Source organism: Staurois parvus, unplaced genomic scaffold, assembly GCF_062004578.1.
Source record: "Staurois parvus isolate SC_StPar_1 unplaced genomic scaffold, SC_StPar_1.0 ptg000361l, whole genome shotgun sequence".
Classification (NCBI taxonomy): domain Eukaryota; kingdom Metazoa; phylum Chordata; class Amphibia; order Anura; family Ranidae; genus Staurois; species Staurois parvus.
Genome location: NW_028318157.1, coordinates 6,423,449 through 6,450,645, shown reverse-complemented (window position 1 = coordinate 6,450,645; position 27,197 = coordinate 6,423,449). Strand labels below are relative to the sequence as shown.

General features: G+C 40.5%; 1 long non-coding RNA gene across 1 annotated transcript in view; it reads right to left on the bottom strand.

Moving 5' to 3' along the window:
• LOC149456503 (uncharacterized) overlaps positions 1-27,197 on the bottom strand; it is a 126,208-nt gene that overhangs the window by 30,112 nt on the left and 68,899 nt on the right. Inside the window, exon 2 of the long non-coding RNA XR_016313864.1 lies at positions 19,284-19,386. This is a non-coding gene — a long non-coding RNA (uncharacterized LOC149456503). The remainder of the gene's footprint in view (positions 1-19,283; positions 19,387-27,197) is intronic.

Sequence of the window (27,197 nt, the reverse complement as noted above, 5' to 3'; positions counted from 1 at the left end):
AGAGTTTAATTCTTGTGTGTTGAGGTTTACAGAAAGGTATACTGGTGGTGTCAGTGAGGTTGAAGCCTCACATAGGGCTGGACAAGAGCAGATGACTCAAATCTACTAGTGGCTCCTGTGGGGGTAGCGCTATAACTATTACAACTGTTATGCTGCACAGGTAATAGAATTAAGTATTCCTTTTTCAAGCATTCTAGCAACCACTCTGCAAGTGACTTAATTTTCTCGCTTTGTGTTACATGAAAGTCTCTATACTGTTTGATCAATATACAGATTGAAGTTTGCTAAAATGGGACCATCAAATGTATGAAGCAAACCAATTGATTTCATGACCTCCTGCTCAGCATATGGCACTGTAGAGGGAGATATAAACTTATGTGAAGCATGCATAGGACCTGAATCTCCAAAAAGTTTACATTTACAAATACCTCTAGATTTGGAATACACTTGCGTTTTTATGTTGAGGGAGAGTAAAAAGATGGGATGAAAGCACCACACAAATATGTCATGGCCATTGTGTGGTACAGCTGCAGGCAAAGATGTATAACTTATTGTAGGGCAATTACATAGGACAGTATTGTGAAAATCTAACAAATAATGATGATCTGATAAATATTATTCTCACAAAAGAAACAATACAAAACATTTTACAAAAGTAAAGGAACTAGGTAGTAGTGATTGTAACATTATGTCTTTTAATCTACTGTAATTACAAAAGCCTTGTTTTTAACATCTGTTTGGGCAGACAGCCTTAAGCTGGGGTTTGTCCAAGTAGTGAGAGTCTACCTAGTAGGAAGGCTTCGAATTATTCACAGCCAACTTTATTGTGTTCAGTTTTCAGGTCCAGAATTTAAAATGTAGGCAACACAAAACTAAAACTACACATTGAAGTCCTTTATCAAAAAGAAAATGGACCCTGTGCCCAGATGCCACCCCCCAAAAGAGAACAATAGGTTCTTACTTGAAAAGCTGCTTCCATACAGTTTCTCTCTACATGCCTTAGCTTCCCCAAAATATGCTTTAAGGAGAGATCGTTTAAGAGACAGAGCTTTGTAAAATGCAGTTGCCTCCTATATCAAGATCAATCACAACAGTGGCATAATTGCCTTTGATAACTTATGTTTCTCAAACTGTATTACAAGAACAGTGAAATTTGACTGCATTTTTTGTGTGTTTCTGCAATCTGACCATTTTCCTGGTACCATTTTGTGAAAGTGAGCATGACATATGTAGCATTGATATGACTTTTCTTCCTTTAGAGCTTGTATGATAATGCAAATACCTACTATGATACAATGGTCCTAAGCTCTGCTAAATGATCCTAGGCTCTAGTAACTCTACATTAATGCTTCCTGTACAAGACTATTGATCAATGAGGCCACCCATCACTGCGATGAGTCTACACATTGGGTAAGCAAGCACCATAGACCAGTGTAGCTTGGTTGGTGTGTGTATTCTAGAGCACCACAAGTTTGGGGGATCGTTGGGTACTCCAAAAGAGTCTGGGGGTGACAATCAAGCACTTTGAAGTGTCTGCTATCTAATTTAAGTGCATTATTACTTACTAGTTAGTGCATACTTGTTATCTTTAAATTTTATATCATTGTTATTTGAAATATTGTGATTTTAAATCACTAATCAATGCTATCTGTTAAATTAAATTAAATTAAATGAGTCTCTTCTCATTTCTTCTAAATTTTTTAAGGCAGCATAATCAGCTTTGATATTGACAATGCTATAACCCAGTTTATTTACAAAGAAAATTATTTACTAGCAATATATAACAATGTGTGTGACAAGATATTAGTATATCATAGCACTTTGCACCTATTTTGGTCTTAAGTACTCTGGTGTCAACACTGAGTTAAGAAATGCAGCAAATACATCAAATTCTGTGCTTATCAGATTTTCATCTGTTTTTGTTTGCAGAGGAGCTCTCTGAGTAATAAATCTTCCTGGCTAAAAGTCTGATTCAAGTACAGCAATCTCGAATTACAAGCTTAGGTTGGAGGCTGCAAACTCGTAAAATAAGATGTAAAAGTCAGAAACACATTTAATTTGTAATCTCAGGTATACCAAAGGTGTGAATGGTGTGTAGCCTAACTAAACTGGGAGCAAACAGAAACAATTGTAACAACTATTCTGCTGTTTTAAAGTAGTTAAATTATTATTATTATTAGTAGTAGTAGTAGCATTTTTATGAATATTTATTTAATTACTGTTATCGACAGAAGGACAGAAGGAGTAGCATGTAGTATAAATTTAAATATTGAATAAGGGAATAGAGAAATTACATTTTTTTTTCATTACAGCAAGTGGCTACACAAGAAGAGAAGAAAAAAGGGGAAAAAGGTCATGGCAATTGCTTTGCAGTAAATATATATTTTTGTCCTCATTCCTAATTGTGGCCATGGAAAGACTTGAAGGGAAGATCTGCAATTTCTGCAAAACAAATGCAGGATGATGAGCTGTAGGTGAAATGCCCCTCAATACCAATCTCGGGAATGAAGGTTAAATGTTAATTTCTATTGAAGAACTATTACTAAAGTTTGGACTCTTTTACTTTTTAGAAAAAACAAACAAACACATTTACATGTTTACTTGGGCACTAAAAAAGAAGCTATACTGTGTTTAGTAAAAGGGTTAGTACTGGCCCTTTGACAATTTTACATAGGCTGTATGTAGGCCCCATTCAGTCTTTGCACCATAGCCCCGAGGCTAATAGTAAGGCCTGTCTGTATATTCCTTTACAGTAGTATCTGGATGATCTTTATGAATAAACGTTTTTTTGTCTTCTCCTTCATGGATGGCTTCACTTTTCACCAAAACATTTTAGATGTAACCAATGGCTATTTCCAATTTAACCGTGCCATCGAAAATAACATCCAAAAAATAAATGATGTAACTCCCCTAGCATGTACGCATTTGCTTTGTGTGATATATAGATGCCTAATGTGCTGTGCAAGGGTAGACTAGCACAAAGTTGACACTTCAGATTAGTTTCAGCATGGTGCAAACATAGATAAATTACACTCTGCATGCTGCTGTCTGTATGGGAATTGTTCTGTTTGCTCCTCATACATCATAGCTAAAAAACAAGGATGCCAATGACAAGAGCGGCCGCTGATGGAGTCTTGATTTTCATTAAGCAATGTTAAATATAGAGTACTGGCACATAGCACAGCTAATAGCGAGTGACTAGAAAATTCACAAAGGGGTCATTTAGACTGGGACACTTGTTCATTAAATTGACAAATTGTAAAAACAGCAATTTGTTTGTTAACACTGTTTCTTTTAAGACCAATGTATGCTGTGGACAGAGTCAAATTTAAGCAGTCTTCTCAAGCTATTCTCATGCCTTTGTAGGGTTATCTTTGCAGTGCCAATGTTAGTTCTACCTAATAAAAGGATGTCAAATTTACAGACTAGAGAAAAAGAATAACGTTGTGCTCAGAATAAACATTAAGATGGTTTATTTTATTATCCTATCAGCTACTGAAAATGTTAGACTGAATTTAAAGTGATTGCAAACCCTTTTGTTAAAATAAAAAAGAAGTTTATACTTACCTGCTCTGTGCAATGGTATTGCCCAGAGTGGCCCCTTACTTCCTCTTCTGCAGTCCCCCGCCAGTGCTGTCCACTCCTCCTCTCCTGCACATGCCCCCATAACAAGCCTTGTGCCTTCTTAAGAGGTGCTATATCCGAGATGGTCTACAATTCTGACTTCAGAAAAGAGCTCTTTAGCCCACCCTCCCCACCATTTAAATGTTCCTATGGGCAACCTCTTATAGAACTAATGGGGCATGGAAGGAACTAGAGGATAAGCCGAAACACTGACTTCCTTGCTGAAGTCAGCATTTACAGTTTAGTGCTCCTACAGCACTCTAAAGTGCACTCTAAAGATTTGTGCAGTCCCTCTGAGTGTCTATATGTTACAGCTGCTGATATTTCAGTTACTTAAAATTCAGCACTGGTACACTTTAAGAAAAATTTAGTTACGCCTTAAAGTGATAATAAACTTTATTTTATTTTTTTGTGAAATAAAAAAAGATGTTATACTAACCGGCTCTGTGCAATGATATTGTACAGAGCGGCCCCTTGCCTCCTCTTGGAATACCCCGCTGGAGCTGGCCTCTCCTTCTCTTCTGTGTGTGTCTCCATAGTAAGCCGTGTGCTATGGTTGCACATGTGCCAACATGCTCCCCTGCCAGGCTGAGTGTGAATCCATAGACACACACAGAGCAGCTCGGCCACACACCCTGCTCCCTTCTAACAGAATTTGACAAACAGCAGCAGAAGTCAGCAGCTCCCACTGTTGCCTGAATCTTCAGTCGGACTAGTAAGAGGGAAAAGAAGAACTGGAGCAAGGCACAGTGCTGGATAAAGAGAGGAAAAATTGGGATGGGGGGACACAAGTGGTAAGGGAACACATTATACTAAAACTGTTTTAACTTTAGAACCACTTTAACCAATTGCTGTGAACAATACCTATGCTGTACAGTATATTAAATGAAATAAGTACATCTGAAACACGAAAGGACTTCAGGGTATTTGTTAACAGCTTGTGGGAAGGACCTGCTTGCCTGTGCACATGGGGCCTTTTCTCCCTCCACCTTTTCCAGTGTACGTGCTCGCTAATGCTTGGGACAAGGCATCAACATTAAGGCAGCACCCCAAACTATAAGTGAGCCATACACCCAATACCATTATATCACAACCTGAGGCCTTATTGTTTGAGCCACACTGTCCCATGATACAGAAACTAATCATGAAGGTAACTTTTTTAAGGGGACACTGCTGAGTATATGTTTCATTCCAGCAGTCCAGCCTTCCTATGACCTCAATCCCAGTGATATCCTGTGGGTTCTGCCATGTACTTGAATGAACCTGTTTGCATGCACGCCTGGTCATGATGAGCTCCTTCTGTGCCTACAGCTAGATCCGTAGGGCCTCCACCATGTGGATTTGGTCCCATTTTACAGGGGCACTGACCCTTCAGGGTGGGAAGAATAGGTTGCTTCCCTTGCTATGTGGAGGACTCATCACCCCTGCAGGCATTGTACTCCCACTGTATGGCATGTCATCCCATTGTGCTGGTTACCCTTAGCAACCGTATGTTCTCCTCTTCACCCCCTGTGTGCATATCAGGCCCTGGTCTTTGTAATACGCCATTACCATCATGCACCCCTTGTAGTAACTTCAGACCAGGCATTTAAACAGATAACACTTTTACTAAGAAACTCTTTAGCATTATAATCTCAAGCATAACCACAGTCTCACCCTAACTAGCTATTTTCAGGCTGCCCAGGCATTCCTTTCCAGGTAATGGTCCATGGTATGGAAGAGTCCTTTCCAAGTGTGTGTCCTAGAGGGTGCTTGCAGGTTGCTAGTTGTTACATCTCCAGTGAGCCTCTTGATCCTCTATCCATGCGCCCAGTCTCTGTTCCCTGACAGAGCCTTCCCCGTTTTTATTTGCAGCACATGGTGGAGGGCAGAGCCCAGCAAAGCCCAGGAAAATGCATAACTCAAGTTAACCCCTTCCCACCTAGGCAGCTTAGAATTCCTTAGGGCAGGGGTGTCAAACTTAATTTTGTAGCAGACCACATCAGTATTGTGGTTGCCATCAAAGGGCCAATTGTATCTGTAAGACTAGATGTCCAGAGCACCACTCCCTGCCTTACATTGGATTTTAAGAGCCCCCCCCAATCATAAACCAAGAGTCCTCCATTTTCTATTACATCGCAGTGTCCCCCGCCACCTTGTTCTGCTGCTGAGAAGAAGATGGGGGTGGAGCTGGGAAGCAGAAAATGCAGCGTCGGGAGGAGGACCAGAGGAGGGCTGGAGTCCGCTAGCAGAGTCTGCTGAATGCTGAGGCCAGGGAAAGCAGAGATGGGGGGGTGCTGGGGCTGTATACAGAGGCACAGGACCTGTAGGAGGAGTTCTGTCCTACTCTCTACTGCTGACTGCTGGGATGGGGCAGAGATGAAGCTGCTTTGAGAAGTGCAGAATCTGGCAGAGGAGTTCTGTCCTCCTCTCTGCTGCCAACTGGTGAGACAAGGTTAGGGAGAAGACAAGGGGGTGTGTCAGTTGCCGAACAGGTGCTAGGCTAGCAAGGGCTAGATGAAATGAACTGGTGGGCCACATTTGGCCCAAGGACCTTGTGTTTGACCTGTGCCTTAGGGAATTATTATTATTATTATACAGGATTTATATAGCGCCAACGGTTTGCTCAGCGCTTTACATTATAGTGGGAGACAATACAGTAACAATACAGTTCAATACAAGAGGGATTTGAGGGCCTTGCTCCTGGGAGCTTACAATCTAGGAGGGAGGGGTGAATGGTACAGTAGGTAGTAACTGTGGGGGATGGAGTGGTTGGAAGAGTAAAGGATTCCAGAATTAGCAGAGGGCGGGATAGGCTTCCCTGAAGAGATAGGTTTTCAGTGATCGCCTAAAGGCAAGTAGAGTAGGTGAGAGTCTGATAGATTGGGGCAGGGAGTTCCAGAGGATGGGTGACTCCCTGGAGAAGTCTTGGAGACGAGCATGGGAGGAGGAGATAAGGGAGCTAGAGAGTAAGAGGTCTTGTGAGGAGCGGAGTGTACGGTTTGGGTGATATCTAGAGATAAGATCGGTTATGTAAATTGGGGCAGTATTGTGGATGGCTTTATATGTCATTGTTAGTGTTTTGAATTTTATCTGTTGGGCAACTGGGAGCCAGTGGAGGGTTTGGCAGAGAGGGGTGGCGGATACAGAACGGTTCGTGAGGTGGATGAGTCTGGCAGAGACGTTCATGATAGACTGGAGGGGGGATAGCCTGCGATGAAGTAGGCCAATGAGGAGGAAGTTACAGTAGTCGAGGCGTGATATGATAAGGGAGTGAATAAGTTGTTTAGTGGTTTCCGGGGTTAGGAACGGTCGTATCTTGGAGATGTTGCGGAGGTGAAGTCTATATGATTTTGTCAGCGATTGGATCTGGGGCTGGAAGGACAGATGGGAGTCTAGGATTACACCTAGTACCCTGGCATGAGGGGATGGACTGAGGATGGTGTTAGCGATATTTATGGTGAAGTCAGTGGGGGTGGCGCGGGCAGGGGGGAATAATAGGAGCTCAGTTTTAGAAAGGTTGAGTTTGAGTTGCCTTAGGGAATTGAAAACAGACCTTCAGAGCAGTGTTATTGAAGCCTATATGGACAAATGGGTTCCAGCAACATACTGTGCATTCAGACACCCTCTATAGACATTCCATTCTGCTTTGACAGTTCCAGTGTGTGATGCTTCAGGTGAGAGACCCACTGAGCCTGGATAAGCTGTGTTTCCTGCAATCCATACCCATATGCACTTTTGCTTGTTTTCATGTTACTGGCAAGATGTTCTGGTGAGTGATTTATTAGATTTGGTGGTGGAAACTACACTTGAAGATATAGCATGAAAAGAAGTGGGACTTATTTTCACTGCAATTATGGAATTAAGAATTGTCCATTTTAGAACAGTTTTACTTTATTTATTGATTGATTTTTAACACTGGACACTTTTCTGAGAGAGATTCTACTTTATGACTATTGCATTATTTTGTACAAGAGCATTATGTTTTATGAATTTTGCATTTATGCATGTATGAAATAACTAATTGTGAGGTGATGGTTTATCAATTTTTAGAATTCCTTACTATGACAGCAGCAACAATCGTAAGCACCTGCATACAATCTGGGTAGCAGCAGTGTAAATTGGCAGTGCCTACCGCATGTAACGCCACTTCTGGTTTAGATTTTTTAGAGACTTGATTGGAATTACACTTCAATTTATTGTTTCCTTATGGAATCATGATATATACTGTATATACTCAGTATATGATATATATATATATATATATATATATATATAAAATTTGATATATTTACATGCTGCCAACTTACACTTTTATTCTGCCCTTGGGGTGTTTTATAATGATACACCTTTTTTTTTTGGTAGCTGCCGGAAAGTTTTTTGAGATACACTTACCAGTTTAATTAGGTGCAGCTGTTTCTCCTTCATAATTTTACACATGAATGACATTATACAAACTGTGGCAGGAGTGAAATTTAGTTTTACTACTTAGTACTGCAAAAATGACCAAATAGACTGCATAGATAATATGTGGTAAAGTTTTCATCATTTGCATATATGAAAGTGGCTTTAAAGGAAATGTGAACACAAACAGATAAATACACAAATGAAGTACTTTTACTGTTTTACCTTTGTTGTTATATGCATACATTCTCCATTCTATACAGCCAGACACAGGTGACACAATTCATCTTCCTGGTTCTGCAATTCAATATCATATGTCCCTTCTCAATCTTTGGCCTCCTAAGGCCTCTTTCGCACGAGTGGAGCAATCGGGTCCGCCTGTCTGGTTTCAAGTAGACTCGGTCAGACGCTCCATTGGGTTTACAGATGGACCCTGCCTGCTTTCTCCCTCTTGAATTGCCTCTGATGAGCCCTATTTACATTCTGTGCAAACATTCTGTGTGCTTTCAATATGGGGTCCAATGCACTACAACTGGAGAACGCAAAATCTGGTGCAGCTGTGCATGGTAGCCAATCAGCTTCTAACTTCAGCTTGTTCAATTAAGCTTTCACAAAAAAAAAAACTGGAAGCTGATTAGTTTCTGTGCAGAGCTGCACCAGATTTTGCACTCTCCAGTTTTTGTAAATCAATCCCTATATGTCCAAAACATAACAGTCTGCCTCTAACTAATAGGGATTAGGTCTAAAATCTGTACAATATTTATATATTTTAATTTACAATTTATGTGATGCCAGAATATGGTGCTGATGCTGTCCCTGGGAGTCCTAACGTTCTGTAATTTCATGTAAAGCTTTAAGGCATACTCAAGCATTTGCATTAAAGGAATTGCATCTTTTTATTTTGCCTCTTGAGCGGCTCTAAAATGGTCTCTCCCTGTTGAATAACAGCTTTCATAAATCTCTACATTTGAAATAGGCCAGCCTGATACCACTATAAATGGGGTTGTGGTTCTATGCATCTCAAGTCAACTGTCTGCTTGATGTTTACATCACTATGGCTCTTCATTTGCCACAGTTATGTATCAAACTGTTTTTCATTCATAATTTTTTCCTTTTCTTTCTTGGCAACACCTAAGTAAACTTTTGAGACCAGTTTATTTTTTAAAAGACCTGACCAAGTGTTTTATATAAGGACTTTTTCTAACAGGTAAATCCACTTTCCATTTAGTAAAAATAATTGATAGGGCATAGTATATAATTTCTACCCAATTATTTTGTTTGTAGTTCAGTGTTAATAAAATGTACCTTTCTAGTTCATTATGTATGCAATTATGACTTCGTAAAACTGCGCAAAACATAACTTACTTATATTGGGTGTTGTGTACACAGTTAATATGCAGAACCCCTGCAGAAATGTATTTTCCTGATCAGGTGATTGGCCCACCGCTGTTTTGTATCTGCTTTCAACCCTGAGATGAATCATATACCTATAGCAGTAAGGTCATCCCACATAAGACCTATGAAGTAGATTCTGGAATCAGAAAATGATAGGAATCTATGTGTGAGTTTCAACACAAATTGTATCAGGTAGAACTCTACTGTGACGTTTGATAAATCCCATCAATGTATGTAACTGATAAGTCAACGTTGTTTTTCATTTAAAATGGCCACACACTTTATTTTATTATGACATACTTCCCCTGCTGGATCTGATTACTACACTTTATGTTTGAGTCCTGCCAAGAGCAAACACTGTTCTCATCATTCAAATGAGACTTCAGTCTAAAAGGTCTAATCTAGAGAATCTCATTGCCACATATCTTCTAGATCAATCAACTGGCATTCTAATTCATGCTGAGAGGAAGAGACTTCTTCCTCCAGAAGAAAACATGAGACACCTTATAAAGATCAATGAAAGAGTGCTTCCTAATGAAATCATCCAAAATCTTGATTTGCAGACGTTGCTTAAGATATGGTGGATGCTAAAAGCAGAGAGATTATCTCATGAATACTTTCTGAAGTATGGAGGATTGTCCTTTACTGGTAATACTTGTGTGTACATTGGATGTATGTATTGTTATTAATCTTTTCCTAAATAAAGATTGTGTTATTTATATACTGGTGTGCATCTACTGTATATATTTATGATTAATTTTATATGATTGCAGTAGTTCTTCTCCCAATTACTTTATTTAGATTACTGAATAATTCCCCAAGGATAGGATCCTGCCTGTATACAGAGACCCTCTCCTGGGTGGAGGCATGGCCAACTTTATTATCAAACCCACTCTTCCACTTAGCGAAGTTTCTGGTTCTCCTATTTACCTAAAGGTTTAGTTCAATATCCTGTTTGAGGAGGACCATTTCTCATAACACCCTCAAAAGAGGGCTGTATTAAACATACTTATACTTGTATTGGTATCATTTAATTGTTCATCACTTGCAGGTGTATTGTATAGTGTTTGTTCAGCAAATATAAAAACATTTTCTAATGCAGCTCTGTAATGCAAGAGTTTCTAACAAACCAAGCCTAATAACTTGGATGAGGGAACCACAAAGGGTATAGACTAGGACAACTAGCCTCCACCTAGCTCAACTAGTTTTGTCACAGATGGACTTCCTCAGGAGAAATGTTCTTAAAAAAATCTATCTGTGATAAAACTAGTTGGGTGAGAGTACAGCATTGTGACGCCATCATGCATTGTAGGCAGGCCCATTACTCCCACAGAGTTAGTGGTATGGAGTGTGGCAGCCTGGGAGAAATTGAGCTGTCATACTGCTGGGCAAGTTATGCTGTGTTAGTGAGTTTAGTAACTTTTGTTTTTAACTTTTAAGAAATCGGTTGCGCTATGATGATCTCCCTCTACCCAGGGGCGGACTAACCATTCAGGCACTCGGGCACTGCCCGAGGGCCCGAGGTCACTAGAGGGCCCCATGAGAGGCTCAGTCCGTCCTCTGGATATGTCGCTGCTGAAAGGAGGAAAAAAGGAAGTGTTGCAACGGGGCAGCACCACGGCAGGCACTTCAGACACCTCTCCTCAGAGTTTCCTCAGAGGGTCGGGTCCCACATCCCTGCCACAGGATGGGCAGCCAGAGAAGAGAGTGGAGTCATCGTTGTGCTGACCTGCCCTGTATTCTGCAGCAGGTCAGTGTGTAATCCCCCGACCACGGTGACACCGACAGCACTGCAGCTTAACCGCCTCTCGCCCGCCATATAAGGAAATGCAGGCGGGCGGCGGTTCTCTTGTTCTGGGAGGACATCATATGATGTCCTCCCACTCCAACAATCGGTGGTGCACTGTGTCCCTGGGACACAGCGGATCACTGATCAGTGGAAAGAGCCGAAGACGTTGACTCGGTCATGTGATCAGCTGTGTCCAATCACAGCTCATTGCATGTAAATAAGGAAATGCCGGTTATCGGCATTCCTCTCCTCACCAGCTGTCACGCTGACAGCTCATGAGGAGAGGAGAGGCGGTAATCGGCATTCCTCAGAGGGGACATCTACACTGATCATCAGGGCACTAATCAGTTCCCTGATGATCAGTGTAGCCCCAGCATTGCCACCTGTCAGTGTCCATCAATGCTACCTATCAGTGCCAATCAATGCACATCAATGCCACATATCATTGCTAATCAATGCCACATATCAGTGCCGATCAATGTCACCTGTCAGTGCCAATCAATGCACATCAATGCCACATATCATTGCTAATCAATGCCACATATCAGTGCCAATCAATGCCACATATGAGTGCCTACCAGTACACATAAATGCCACATATCAGTGCCCATCTGAGCTGCCTATCAGTGTTAGTCAGTGCCGCCTATGAGTGCTGCCAATCAGTGCCACCTATCAGTGTCCGTCAGTGCCACCTAACAGTGCCAGTCAGTGTTGCCTATCAGTGCCGCCTATCAGTGCCATATATGTGTGCTGCCTTTCAGTACCCATCAGTGATGTCTGTCAATGCCCATCGGTGCCACCTACCAGTGCATTCTCATCAGTGCCCATCAGTGCCATCTATCAGTGCCCATCAGTGCCGCCTTATTAGTGCTCAACACTGCAGCCTCATTAGCGCACATCATTGAAGGAGAAAAATTACTCATTTACAAAATTTTATAACAGAAACTAAGAAAAAAACTTTAAAAAAAAAAATTTCAGTTGTTTTTTGGTTAGTTTAGCAAAAAATAAAAACCCAGAGGGGAATAAATACCACCAAAAAAAGCTCTATCTGTCTCAAACCAATTATAAAAATTTCATCCAGGGACAGTGTTGCATGACCACACAATTTTAATTCAAAGTGTGACAGCGCTGAAAGCTGAAAATTGGCCTGGGCAGGAAGGGGGTATAAGTGCCCGGTAGGCAAGGGGTTAATAGTAGTCTTCTATTCTATAATCCCTGTATAAAATAGTGATATCTGTACACTGAGTGGCACCCAGTGTACAGATATCAGTGTTATATATAGGGAATAGCACACAATGTACAGATATCAGTGTTATATACAGTGGCTTGAAAAAGTCTTCCTCACGACTGAAATGTCCCCCATATTGTCATGTTACAATGTATTCCCCCCCTGAAATGTCCCCTGTGTTGTCATGTTACAATGTATTTATTGGGATTGGATGTGATAGACCGATGTACCAAAGTGGCACATAATTGTGAAATGGAAGGAAAATGAGAAATGGTTCCAACATTTGTGACCAATAAATCTGTGAAAAGTGTGGCGGCATTTGCATTCGGCCCCCTGGAGTCAGTATTTTGTAGGACCCCTTTGGCTGTAATTCCATCTGGAAGTCTTTTTGGGGACATCTCTTCCAGCTTTACACATCTACAGAGGGACATTTCTGCCCATTCTTCTTTGCAGAATCACTCAAGCTCTGTTATTGGATGGAGAGCGTCTGTGAACAGCAATTTTCAGGTCTGGCCATAGATTCTCCATTGGATTTCGGTCTGGACTATGACTGGGCCATTCTAACACATGAATAATCTTTGTTTAGAAAGTTTGGAGACTCCAAATTTAGATCAAAGGGCCAGTTTACTGTCCTTCAGGTTTTTGGGGGCCGGACTGTGGTCTTTGGGATCAGAAATTGTCCTGGCATCAGTGGGAGTAAACCATGCATGTTTAGTATTAGGGGGAGGAATAGCGCCCCATTGTTGGTGTGACAGACGCAAGATCGCTGCCACCAATATGTGACGATCCCACGATCGCTGTCACCAATATATGACGGACACAGTGTCAGACCCCTGACCTTCTCACCAAACTCGTGACCGAAGGACTGGCCAATCTGAAACCGCGATGTCACGTGCGTAACAATGCCACACCCAGCTGCACCCTACACAATAATTTTCCAGCTAATTGGACCACAATCTATGTACCGGCAGCCGGAGCGATTGTTACTGGGTCAGGTTAATTACGCAATTAACCCTTCACACTGCCACCACCTCCTTTTTGTACAGAGAAAGAGGAAACTCGGCGATATCAGCTATAACACTATAATGGTTGATATAATCGTCTGTATAACACAGTCACCACAGGCCGGTTATACAGAGGGTTAAACAAACACAGTAGTGCTCTTTTTAGAGGCAGAAATTCATAAATTGCAATAAAGAGCTATAGAAACAGTTCAAAACTTTCAGAAGGAAAGATTTATTACTAAAAGGTCAAAAGGGTGCAATAAAAATATTTACAGAAAAAAGATGTGACCAATATATATATAAATATACAGAGAACAACAGCACCGCAAAGAGGTAACACAAGGAGGTTAAAGGGTTAAAGTACTTGCCAATCAGCCTTGGGTTTGCAGATCAAGTTTCAGAGCGAAAGGGTACGGGTCTCCCCAGGTGATTCTGATGTTAATCGGGAGACTTCTTCAACTTCTTTTCTTAGGCCTGACAACCCAATTTGTAGTTCCCCAGCAGGGGGTGTCTCTGAAGTCAAGAACCAATACCCCGTTTAAGGCGGGAAGGTCTGGGCGTAGACCTAAAGTAGAGCCAAAATCTTGTCTAGTTCATATTTTGGCTCATAACTCTTCATATGCACAAGTGACACTCCACCCGCGGGTAGATTATTATGCAGACACGTCTGAGGATTGATTAGGTATGAATTATGAAATTCTACACTGAATGGTTCACGAGATCTACTTTTCTGCTTTCCTATGTATTCGAGACAAGGAGAGTGACCTATAAAACTGTTCATCTCCTCTTGGCCAATCTGACGATATGCCTGGTTTTTATGTAAGTCTCTCATATTCCAAGATATGAAACAATAGGGGAAAAATTGATTTTTAAAAAGGTTATCTGGTCATGCTTCCTTGGAATGTCTTTTGAACTCCTGGGAAGGCTGTGTTATCTTTTTACGAGGTGTTAAATTGCACAGGTTCTTTGGACAGTGAGGCCCCAGCTCTCTTGGGGGTCTTATAGCTCATAGCCCCCTGCTGGGCTCTGGCCTCCTGTGACACTTCCAACACACATATGTCCCTGCAAATTAACAGAGAGGGAAGGGGGAGAATGAGGGGGAAATGTTTGTCAGGATGGTTAACCCCTTTGCCAAGATGGAGGTTGAAGCCAAAATGGTTGAACCGCGTCCATCTCTGGGTGTACGCTGGCCACAGTTGGTATCACTGGGAGGAATAATGCCCCATCATTGGTATCAGTGGGATGAATAGTGCCTTATCATTCATGTCAGTGAAAGGAATAATGTCCTATCATTGGTGTCAGTGGGAAGAATAGTGCCACATCATTGGTGTCAGTGGGAGGAATAGTGTCCTATCATTGGTGTCAGTGGGAGGAATAGGAAAAATACATTAAAAGCTTCATTTTGAAGTGTACCATTGTTGAGCTCTCTTTAATGTAAGTTTTTTTTCTTTATTTTGTGTAATAAACATTTATTTTGAACATACTGTAGAGAAATTCTGTGACAAACGCATGTATTGTGGGTAGAGAAATATGTAGGTGGGGCTTTGTGTGGATGCGGCTTGAGTGGGCAGGGACACAGGGGGCCCCATGATCTCCTATTGCCCGGGGGCCCCATGAGTTGTCAGTCCACCCTTGCCTCTACCTCTCCTAAATGTTTATATGAGTGTTATCCTGAGATCTCTGAAGGAGTGGTTACTGTATTGACAGTCTGCAGATTTCTGATAAAAGGGTGCTAAGAATTACTTATTAGTTTAAGATCATTTTGGATAGGTGAGTCTCTGTCTATGGGGAAAGTGTGTCTTTGTTGAAGGAGTTTACACTTTCTCTCTTGAGGAGCACTGACTTGAAATGGATACTTTATAAAAACATCTGAACTGCTTACTGCTATTGCTGAACAAGATCTGCACTTTGAATTGAATTGCTGTAAGAGAGTTTTACTCCTCTGGGTGTTTTATAAGGACTTTTCACTCTCCTTATGTCTATTTTATGAACTCATTTGAACAGCATATTGCTATTGTTACACAGGATTTGAACTTTGAATTAAATTGCTGCTCTGAGAGAGTTTTACTCCATAGGAAGTTCTATGTGAATGTTTTTCACTTAGGAGTGTATTTATGAAAAATTTGCTTTGTGAATGTCTCACCATTTATGCCAGTGTTACACATAAAACCTGTAATGTTTGTAATATGTGTTTAAAAGTTTCCTAATTGCCTTTCATCTGGAAAAATGCAATATCACATAACATTCTGTCCTAATAGTGAAAAAGCTATAAGAACATTCAGATATGAGAGATAACATTCACCAATAGAGAAAGTAGCCTAACACTATAGGCTAAGAACATTCAACCAGCAAGGGAATATGAGGGAGTCTACTGCTGCGTGTCTATATAGAATCCTGTCAAATGGCTGAATGAAGGGGTGTTCAACCAAATGAACCTCCAGCTGTAAAGCAAAACATTTGGTATTATTAGCAGTGGTAGTATTAGCACTTCTAAATACTAGTTTTCTCCTGGTTGTTAGGGAGTTGGTATCCACTGGTGTCCTAATAACCAGTGACTCATCCCTGTCCAGCACATTCAATTGTTAGCTGGGGATTACCGACTGACAACTGAATGTAAACAAACAGTAGTGATAGTGTAAAAAAGGAAAAACACCATAGCGTTCCCCTAAAATCCCTACTAGACCTAAAGAGTAAGGGTCAGGTCTATATATTGATGGGTTTCTTTACAAATTCAGCAGCAATTGTGATTGTGGACCTGCATCTCTGGACAACCTGATTGATGGTGGATTTATATTGTAAGGGTTTCCAAATTCCCATCAGCTCCCTGCACCCACAGACCCCCATGTGACATCAAACCCCAGCCCTTCTCACCAAACTCGTGACCGAAGGACTAGCCAATCTAAAACCACGCTGTCACGTGCATAACAATGCCATGCCCAGCTGCACTCTGCACAAAGATTTTCCAGCTAATGGACCACAATCTGTGTATCTGCAGCCTGGGAGCGATTGTTACTCGGTCAGGTTAATTACGCAATTAACCCTTCACACTGCCACCACCTCCTTTTTGTACAGAGAAAGAAGAAACTCGGCAATATCAGCAATAACACTATGATGTTTGCATAAGCGTTGGTATACCACTGTCACCGCAGGCAGAGATATACTGAAGTTTAAAACACACACACAGTAGCGCTCTTCAGAGGCAGGGGTTCTTAGTTTGCATTAAAGAGCTTTAGAAACAGTTCAACACTTTCAGAAAGTAAGATTTATTACTAAAAGTTCAACAGGGTGCAATAAAAATATTTACAGAAAAAGATGTAGCCAATATATATATATATATATATATATATATATATAAATACACAAAGAGCAATAGCACAGCAAAGAGATAACAAAAAGGAATTTAGATAGATAAAGTACTTGCCAAAAGCCTTGCGTTAAGTAGCTTTCAAGTTTCAAAGCAAAAGGGCCATCTCCCAGAGTTGGTTCCGATGTTACAAGGGAGAATCTTCAACTTCAACTCAACTCAGCTTAGATTAGCTTTTCTAGGAACTCAGCAGGGTGTCTCCCTGAAGCAGAGAACCAATTGCCTCATTTGGGCAGGTGTTGCAGGCGGAGACCCAAGCTAGAACAAAAATCCCTCATAGCTGATATCATGGCCCATAACTTACCCTCGGTGCGTTTAGCAGCCTTGCCACTAGTAGATTAATATGCAGACGCATCTGCTGAACATCTAGGTATGAAATATGACATACCTGTTGTGACGGTTAAGGAGATATCATTTTCTGCTTTCCTGTAGCTGTCAGCTAGGGGGGGTAACCTATCAGGCGATTTGTATTAAAGTGAGCCATCCGAATATGTGCTCCATGTTTATGTAATTATTTCCTATTTGGAGATATAAAATTATATGGAAAACTGGGTTTTTAAATGTAAGTCTGTTTCACAGCTAGCTGGAATGTCTTTGAACTTAGTGAAGGACTTGGTTTATGGCTTTACGATACTTCTCCAGCAAGAGTCTCGCAGACATATGAGGGCCAGGCTAATTGGGGTTTATAGCCATGAGCTCTCCCGCTGGGCCTTGATGCCTTTTTGAACTTAGTAACCAGGGACCACGTGTCACTCAACAGAGAGGGAGGGGGGATGAGAGCAGCTGATTTGGGAGTAGAAAATGATAGAAGATGGAGGCCTTTGCCAAAATAAAGGTTTGCATCCATCTCTGTGTGCAAGATTGCTACACCCCACAACCAATGGGCCAGAGTTATGGAGAAGAGGCCTTTGTCTTCATCAACATGGAAACAAGGTGCTTTGGCAGGGGATTCCTCCTGGCAAGGTACCCTCCACTATGATAAAGGCATGTGGCCTGGTATAGTTCAGGGAGGGGGGCTGCATGCTCATCCAATAATCCCCTTTTCTGGCCACCAGGCTGCATGCTTTCCTGCAAGGGATTGGTATGTGGGAGTAAGGGCCTGGAATGAATTTTCCAGGCCCTTATTCTTTTACACTGTCCCTGCTAATTGTTTACATTCACCTGTCTGCTGGGAATCCTCGGCTGACAGCTAAATATTCAGAGTGGGGAAGAGTCACTGGTTGTTAGAATGATGGGTGGTGCTTTTTGCAAGGGGTACCTTGTGACAGTGTAATCCAGTTGTGATGATGGAATAGGAGATGTATGGTTTCCATGCAAAAAGCAATTACTTTCCCATCTGGGAGGGAAGTTCAACTTAACAAGTAAAGAAGGTATAATGAGACAAATAGATAACATTAGTAGGCAAACAATAAAAATTAAGCTTTAGAAAAGTTCAGTAAGCAGCAGCTTGCTTCATTTCCTCAAGGAGGTAATAAACTGTAAAACAAGGCTAAACCAAGAAAAGTGTTTGTTACATAATACTCATAAAATAGTTTTTAGAAGATAGAGACCGAGAAAGTAGGATAGTAAAGTGATTGTAAATGTTCACCTTGTAAAATAACCCATTCAGTTTAAAATAGAAATGAAATACAAAACATTTGTATATACATATAAATAAAAACGTTATAAAAACCTTTTTTCCCCTTCTGTTCCTAGCTGCATAAGGAGCTAGAGAAGGATAAACAGCAGCACACTTCCCAGTGAATGGCTGTGCAAGGGGGGGGGGTGTCGGGACAAATCTAATCATCAGAGGAGAGCAGGATGAGCTCCCAGCACAGTTAGATAACTGACCACACTGATTTCTTCCGCGTAGTGTGGTCAGTTTTTAATAAGAAATCAGAAGGACTGACACTGACAGGAGCACCAGTGATTTCACACAAAGGAAACAATACAAACAGAACATGATACTTTTCATACAAATACACGGTACAGCAAGCACATATCAGGAATATGAAATGTGAGTTCACATATTCTTTAAATTGTTGCTCCGGTTTCTCTTAGGATTGCTGTAATTTATTGACCTTCTGTACCAGTATCATGCTTTCTTAGTGACATCTCTGCTTGGCCACCCTACTATCTCTCAGCTGAAATGCCCCCTATCGCTCTTGGTAACCTTCAATAAAACAGTTTTTCATCAGCAGCTGCCCTGTTTGTCCGGGTTGGAAGTATGGAAGAGCTCACCGTTTAGTTCGAACATAGGTCTGGACTGAACATTGCTTGTTTTGCTATTCGTCCAAATGCATGAGCATTTACTTGTTTGGTGGGGAGGCAAATGTTATGTGTGTAATATATAGTAGTAATTTCCTACCACTGCTATCTATGACAGCTTCCACTGTGAATAGTTATTAGGGTAGTAGTGGGTTAATAAATGACTTGTCAAAAAGTGTTGTGTATATTACTTTTTTTTGTGAATGGGTAAAAACATTCAATACCAGCTACAATACAAACAAAGGGTACATATGCTTCAAATCGAGAAAAACGAAGAGCAGATGGATCAACTTGTTTCACCCAGAGAGAGCCTTCTCAGGATCCACTTAGTTTTGCATGCTTTATAATATTGCTGCTGATAAACAATACAATCAATCAATAAATTATTGCATACACAAAATTCAAATAATGGCATGAACAATCTATCAATATTAGTTAACCAGACTGAGAGGGGAGAAAAGAAACAAAAAAAAGTATCTACCCCCCCAATTTTTGTTACAATGTACCTCTTACTCATTCACAGGCAAGAAGCAGTATCTGGGGTCCCCCATATGTTTAAAGGAGACTTCCATATTCCAAATTCAGCCCTTGTTGGGCGCATGTGGCCTGGTATGGTTCATGGAGGGGACACACTCTTCGTGAAATTCTGGATAGAGCCCCATGCTTTTTTTTTCCTTTCTTTTTCTTTTGCATGAGTTTCTACCATACCTAAAGGATCTAACAAATGGCTTGTTGCTGGCCTAAGAATACATGCAAGACTCTAAGTCCCCTTTCACATATGGTAGATTCCTTTCCGATAAGCAGGGGATTGGTAATCTGATTCTCTTTTGATCAGATCAGAGCGGACAGATGACACATTCAGGTCTGTTCAGTTTCTGCAGAGAGGACAAGGATGGAGCCCACTCTGCTCCATGGGCTGCCCAGGAGTAAATGGGCTCCGCTGTCCGTTTACACCCAGATATCCCAAATCTGCTCAGCCTAAATGGAAGAGGATGGAGTCAAGGCTGTGACACACAACAGAGCCCTGTCTGGCTATGTCCTGTAGGGCTGTTGGTGAGCTGAATGATCTAGGTAGATCCAAAGTTACCTGTGTCCCAGCACTTTTATGACATCTATGTTCAACTTTGCATAAATATGGAACACAATGATTGAAGACCTCATGTACGATCTAGGCAAGTGTAATACTGGATATTGAAAGATTATTCCTTGCAGACACTACTTCATTTACCAACAACTTTACTGCTGCATCCTGAAGTTGCAAACAATGGAATTGATTTCCTAAAGGGGTCATGAATCTTCACTCCATAAATCGTAACTGTGTTCACTTTGAACACTCAGTTATGTGCAGATTAACTATAAAGTGGGTATTTAGTTGAGCAGTACACATGGCAATTCAGAGGCTATGTTTGACTTGCTTTACATTGCACTGAGTTCCTCAAGATACAGCTTGTTCTATTGAGGTACGTTTAAACTGCAATCAAAGCAGGTCAAATACAGCCTTCTCCTGTCAAACACTGTAGTTGCTATTCAAGCACAGCATTTGCATTTGAATAGCAAATACAGCATTTACAAACAAAATGCCTGTCGAAAAAAAGCCCTTGGATAACCAGTACTTGGAAAGAATTGTAGTACCCTATAGCTGCTTTAATGCTGCATTAGTTTATTTCATGAGTCCAGAAACAGCTACCATACATGTTGTAGTTATTTGTCACATCTCTTGTAGCTAAAAAGATGATTTCTAATATACCTTTTAAACCAAAAAGTACAAACTGTCTTTGTGGTTTGATTTCAGATTAACAGTGTTCAAATGCTTGGCTATAGTAATCATTGACATTTGATGTAGTTGTGAAGTTCACTAATCCTATATACTGTACATTGTTAAATATGTTCATTACTTTAATTCATCAGTGTAATTAAAAAAAAAAAACTTGCCTACATTTCTCTTTTAAGCTTTTGAAATTCAGATCTTGTGATTGTTTTTCCATCCTGAGTAATTCACGAACTTGTGCACACACTCAGGGGGAATGGCTGGCTGAGGAAGCCGCTGTCAATCAAGGTAGGAGAAATGGACAGGGCTTTACACTGACCACAGAAGATACAAGCAGGCTGTATCTCAAAACAGGATGGCAGTGCATACAAAATGACCACTCTAGCACAGATAGGCTTCTGTGCTTAGCGTAGTCAGTTTCCTAACAGAAAGAGGAGAACTGGCAGGTTCAGCCAGGTAAGGAAGAAGCAATGAAATGACAAATACATTTTTGATACAATATAACACAGGATAATACCTTAAAGAGACAGATAAAAACATTTTGCTTATTAAGCTTACAAACACTTTAACAGGGAGGAAAAAGTAATGACTTCAGCTCTGGAAGATTTTACCCCTTCATGACCAGGCCATTTTTTCCTATACTGCACTTTGTTACTTTAACTAGTAGTTGCACAGTCATGCAATGCTGTACCCAAATGAAATTTGTATAATTTTTTCCTCCACAAATAGAGTTTTCTTATGCAGGTATTTGGTCACCACTGGGTTTTTTTATTTTCTATTATATAAATGAAAATATACTGAAAATCTTGAAAAAAAAAACCCAATATTTTTTACTTTCTGCTATAAAACATATACAATTTCAAAATAAAATAAAATGTCTTCATAAATTTAGGCCAACATGTATTTTGCTACATGTCTTTGGTAAAACAAATCCCAAAAATTGTATATTAATTGGTTTGCGTGAAAGTTATATTGTCGATAAAATGATGTTATATATATACTGGAATTTTATTTTATACTAGTGATGGCGGCGATTAGTGGCTTTTAGCGGGACTATGATAGTGTGGCAGCAATCTGACAATAACTAACACTGAGTTGAAACTGACTAACTGCCACTGAAATCTCCAGTGGCACTAATACAGTAATCAGTGCTAATAATATGCACTGTCACTGTATTAACCACTTCCCATCTGCCCTATAGCAGATATACTGCTACAGGGCAGCACAGGTGTGCAAAATTACATATATGTACGTGATTTCGCATTTTTGGGGAGGGGAATCACCGGGCTGTCAATCAACGGGTCCCGGCCGATGATTACTCGCTGGCGCCCGGTGATTGCCGAGCATCTCCGAAAGGGGGGACTGTTTGTAAACAAAACAGTTCTCCTCCCTGTCAGCTCATGCACACTGCTCTGCATGGCTGTGCACAGCACAGCCATGCAAAGCAGTGTGCTTACAGTGAAGCACTAACACAGGACTCAAAGTAAAACAGCACACACGTAACCCTTTGATCGCTCCATATGTTATCCCCTTCCTGCCCAGTGCCATTAGTACAGTTTCAGTGCTTTTTATTAGCACTGATCACTGTATTGGTGTCACTGGGGATGTCAGTGACACCAAGTCAGTTCCCCCCAGTGTCAGAATGCCTGCCACAGTCCCGCTATAAGTCGCTAATCGCTGCCATTGCTAGTAAAAAATAAAATACCAGTATATGTACAACTATTTTTTAAATGTTATAACTTTCATGTAAACCAATTAATTTCCACGTATTGGGATTTTTTTTAGCAAAGACATGTAGCAGAATACATTTTGGCCTAAATTTATGAGGAAATTTGATTTTTTAAATGTTTTTACTGGACATGTTTAATAGTAAAAAGTTAAAAATATTGTTTTTTTCTCAAATTTTTTTTATAGCACAAAAAATAAAAAATGTATGGGCAATCAAATACCACCAAAAGAAAGCTCTATTTTCGGGAAAAAAAGTACGTAAATTTAATTTGACTGCAGCGTTGCAGGACCGCGCAGTTGTCAGTTAAAGTAACGCAGTGCAGTAATGCAAAAAAAGGCCTGGTCAGGAAGGGGGGTAAATCCTGCGGAAGGCAAGTGGTTAATGACACTGGATAGGAAAAGGTTAACATCTAGGGCAATTAAAAGTTTAACTGAGTGCCTAAGAAGCGTTTACTGTGTGCTGTATTTTTTAAGGGATGTGACAGTTTTCATTCCCTGCTTTGCAGGCAGACAAAAACTGGAACATCTCCGCTGTCAGTAGAGATATCTCTGTTGCTTACCAACACAGATCTCTCTCCTGTCATCCACTCTGTTGATCGGCGGGTCTCAGCCATGAGTCATTGATCGTTTTTATATCACGTTTTTATATCACGTTTTTATGAGTAAAGTTCTACTTTAATACCCAATTAAATGTCCATTGCTCTTAAAGTGAAAGGGGCAGTCTCTTTGAAAAGGTCCACCATGCCCCATGCTAAATCAGACCTTTAGCTCTGCAATCAGCAAATTTAATGGTCTCTGTTGATTGGAGAGCTCTAGCTCTAGCTAGAGGGCATGTTGGACCTATACAAAAGGGCCATTACTGCTGGCAGGGAATAGACCTTTCTACTCAGCCTGTGGCTGCTTTCTAAAGAAAATTAACTGTAAAACTTTGCACACTGTTTTTGTTCATGCATCTGGAATGTATTTAGTGGATTTAAACCTAAGGTTCAGTTGGACTTTAACCACTTGCCCTCCTGAGGATTTACCCCTCTTCCTGACCAGGCCATTTTTTACATTACGGCTCTGTGTTACTTTAACTGACAATTACGTGGTCATGCAATGCTGCACCCAAATGAAATTTACATCCTTTTTTCCCATGAATTGAGCTTTCTTTTGGTGGTATTTAATTGTCTGTGCATTTTTTTATTTTTTGTGCTATTAAAAACAAAAGACTGACAATTTTGAGAAAAAAACTGTATTTTTTACTTTTTGCTATTAAACATGTCCAGTAAAAAATGTAAAAAACAAATTTCATCATAAATTTAGGCCAAAATGTATTCTGCTACATGCCTTTGCTAAAAAAAATCCCAATACGTGTAAATTAATTGGTTTACATGACAGTTATAGCGTTTACAAATGGTGGTATATACACTGGGATTTTTTTTCTTTTACCAGTAATGGCGGCAATCAGTGACTTATAGCGGGACTGCTGCGGACATTCTGACAATGGGGGGAACTGATTTGGTGTCACTGACATCCCCAGTGACACCAATACAGTGATCAGTACTAAAAAAAAGCATTGACACTGTACTAATGGCACTGGGCAGGAAGGGGATAACATGAGGGGCAATCAAAGGGTTAACAGTAGTGTGCTGTTTTACTTGTGTCTGTGTCCCTGTGCTTCACTGTAAGCACACTGCTTTGCATGGCAAAGCAATGTGCACAAGCTGACAGGGAGGAGAACTGTATTGTCTGCAAACAGTTCTTCTCCCCGTCGAAGATGCTCAGCAATCACCGGGCTCCGGCAAGTAATCAGGGCCTGTTGATTGACAGCTGTGATTGGTAGCTCGAGTAGGGCGCACGCGCCTCGCTCACTCCCCCTACCCGGAAATGCAAAATCACATGTATATATAAGCGATTTTGCGCAAGCGGTTAACTTATATTGCTCCATCATACTCCTACTGGGTTTCATGGCACTATTTATTCTATATATTATAAGGTTTCAGCAACTTATTACTGCCTAGTTAGGAACGTCTAATACGTTAGGCTAAGTGCTGATATAATGATTATTATTGTAAGTGAAATTGATGGTAACTGGGTTCTAGGTTATGAGTACTAGAGTTTTAAACTTTAAGTTATTTCATAAAAAAAAGAAAGCATCACCTAGTAAAATAGAGTTTACTGCTTTAAATTCACAGTCATTACAACTCAGTCAGATGGGTGTTCTTATGGAAACGTGTGCCTTTTCAAGCTGCTGCACGAACATTACTTATAACTCTTTTTCTGAAGCAATTAGGTAGAAAAAGAATTCTTTAATGAGGTTCAGAGCTGGGCTGTCCTCAGAGCAACATGTTCATAAGTGGCTACTAACTCTGTTACACCACTTTTCTGCCACTAATTATTTGTATTGTATGTGGCCAACAAGTCAGATTTGATAATACATAACATTACTTATCAACCCCCCCCTACTAATCAGGACAGTTTGCTATTTTAGAGAACTCGAAACTCCATTTGACATTTATTTTCCAGTTCATCCATGGGTTGGATAAAATCTATGATTTGTAATGTTTTTTTTATGAACAAAAATGGAATTAATTCAAGGAAACACTCACATTGCTAGCAATGAGGGAGAAAGGGTGATTCAGGAAGTACATAGAAACACATGTAAATACTCCCACAGACTTAGCCAGGTCAAATCTCTATAGCTCAGGGAGAATAGTTTGATGTTCAAAGTATTTGCAAGTCGATTTCCCTAGAAACTGAAAATCAGTAGGATCTCTAAGTGTCTAATAAAGACAATCCGATCTGTAAAAATGACATAAACCGCCATGATACGAAAGCTGATATTCCCTTTGCATCTTGGCATGTTTTCTTTTATTTATGACATAATTGTGATTAGTGCCAAGTACTTTCTGTTTGGAATAGTCTACATTTTCATGTTTCTGTTCTCTGATCTCAACTGATGCAATGTGATATCATGCTGCCTCGCAGAGGGGAACTATTTCTGACTCGAAGCTGTTAGTTAAATAAGAGGCTAGCAGAGCATTCTGGGAGATGACGTTTGATAACAGATGCAGAGTCACAGGTTTCCTAAATCTGGTTTGAAAACTATTTATCTACAAACAAGTGTCACAATAACAAATTTCACAGCAATAAACAAGAAAGGATGTTGTGAGTGTAGGTGCCGACAAAACCAGGCACATAAGAAATATTTTTAAATAGATAGTTGTCTATAAATGTCCACTAAACCAAACATGCCAAAAATAGTTTTAATGAGAATTGTTTAGCTTTCTTTAGAAAAACCCAGGACACCACATGCCATGGGCATGCTATCATGGAGGGTTATTGATTTCACACACTTAGTTGCTTTATACCAGCAAGAAGTCGAATTGACAATTACAAATATTGAAAAGGTAATATTATAAATGTTGTACGATCAAGACATGAAAATGCTACATAAAATATATGCTGGTTACTGAGGTAACAATAGCTATAGAATCTCAGGCCAGAAAGGACAGTTTCGTCTGGAAAACCAGGAGATGCATATAATTTCTATTGCAATAAACAGTTTCACCTACTATGACAGAGCAAGATAACAAGATTACAAAGTACATAGCTACTTTTCACAAAAACAACCACCTTACCTGCTGGATCTAGTAGCTGAATAAGAGACAAAAAATACTGTTTGGTAATGCTGCACTGCAAAAATACTATTTCAATTCTATTGGTTCATTCTACTCTTCTCCCGCAAATACTGACCACTGTTATACCTTTCCAAACTTTTCTCCTGAACACACAGACTGCTACTATATGCTGTACACTTTTCTCTTGCACATACTGTCTACTGTAAAAACTCTGTTTAATCCTCTTTTGTACATACTGACCAAAGTCATGGGCTGCCGAATCCTCTTCTGCTTGTTGGCATACCCTCTGCACTTCTCTGCACTCCTCTTCAACATACACTGCTCACTGTCCTACCGGCCAACAGTTTTCTGCTGGACATAAGGCCTACTGTCATTTTGTGGGTTTCTACTTCATATTGAAGTACATTGTCATATGCTCTTCAATCCTCTCCTACACATACTGGCCAGTGTCTTCTGCTCATGCTGCTTGCTGTCATGCCCTCTGCACTGTTCTTCTGCACATACTGGCTGTTGGCATACCCTCTAAACTCCTCTTCAACATACACTGTTCACTGTCTTGCTCTCCAATGCTCTTCTCCTGGACATAAATCGTCCATTCACTCGCACTCGCGCTGTGGGGGCTTTATATAGAGACATAACAAATGTCAAAAAGCGCAAAGGCAGTCCAATGCCAATCAAAACTGCCTCTAGGTAATCTCATGCTAGTCTGTCAAACGCCTTTTCGGCGTCTAAAGAGAGAAAGAATCCAGACTGTTGATTTTGGGTTAACCAATGATGTATATTTATGGCCCTTATTGTGTTATCTCTGGCTTCTCTTCCCGGAACAAAGCCCACCTGGTCCGGTGATATGATGGAATCTATAACATGTAGTAGACGGTTAGCCAGAATCTTGACAAAGATTTTTAGATCCGCATTCAATAGGGAGATCGGTCGGTAATTCGCTGGGGACGTGTGGTCCTTATTCTCTTTGGGTATAACCGTAATGTGAGCCTCCGAAAGATGGCGCATGGACTGCCCTGGCGTGTCTAATGAATTGAAGGCCTG